This window comes from Berghia stephanieae, chromosome 3 (assembly GCF_034508935.2).
Source record: "Berghia stephanieae isolate SIO BIC M18660-M18661 chromosome 3, UCSD_Bste_1.3, whole genome shotgun sequence".
NCBI classification, from domain to species: domain Eukaryota; kingdom Metazoa; phylum Mollusca; class Gastropoda; order Nudibranchia; family Aeolidiidae; genus Berghia; species Berghia stephanieae.
Window position 1 is genome coordinate 3,045,762 of NC_088362.1, and position 1,194 is coordinate 3,046,955.

Consider the following 1,194-nt stretch of genomic DNA (forward strand, 5'->3'; position numbering starts at 1 on the left):
CTGGCTCTAAACTATCGGAACAATGACGGACGCCCTTAAAAATATTTCTCCGACGAGCATAAAGCGTATCCAGAGGAGAAAAAAAAATTAAATCTGATCATGTTTTGACTTTTACACATTCTGATCACAAGACATATGAAACAATTTCTAGACAGCATGAAGAATAAAAGTATCGATTTTCTTTGTTTAGAACCACGATGGCCGCCGTTTGCTGGGCGACGTGACTCAGACTATTGAATGCAATTATTCTGCGCCCAATGATAATAATTTAACATTGGCTTTACGGAACAATTTGAACCCCCCAAACCTTTTTTTTTAAAGATAGATTATTATTATTACTTGATTGTGTCAAGAGAGATTTAAAATTTTTCATCTTTTTGTTTTTTTAGGCCTGAGATGCACATTCCTCCACCAAATCAAGCATCATAACACACTTTATAGTCACCTGGAACAACTACAAAAGACGTCTAACTTTTACGTCATGGCACAAGACCGAAGGGCTAGAGTTTAGGTGGTCGTGGTTTGGATAAGTAAGTAATCCTTCTTTTTTGTTTCCGGATGAGATTATTATTACTTGATAGTATCAAGAGAGATTCAAAATGACGTCATCCTTCTTGTGTTGTAGATGTGCTAGAATGCGTAGAATCAATTATATCGCAATGAAAGCCGAAGGTCAAATTAAGGACTAAGTATTACAATCTACAAGTTTTCTTAGTATTAATTTGAGTCAACGGGTTAGAGGATTTATAATTTATACTTAAATTTTAAATAGATTTTCAAGGTATAATATCAAAATGTAAAAAGATAGTTTTTTTTAATTTTTAGATTTGCCAGTAATTCTGTGCTTGATGATAAAAATTTAACATTGGCTGTAAGTAACAATGTTGCTCCCAGACCCATTTAAAAAAGGAATAGATTATTATTATTATTATTATTATTTATTATTATTATTATTAATTATTATTATTATTATTATTTTAAATTATTATTATTATTATTATTTTTTATTATTATTATTATTATTATTATTATTATTATTATATTATTTTATTATTATTATTTTTTATTATTATTATTATTATTATTATTATTTTATTATTATTATTAAATTTTTATTTTATTATTATTATTATTTTATTATTAATTTTTATAATTATATTATTTTATTATTATTTATTATTATTATTATTATTA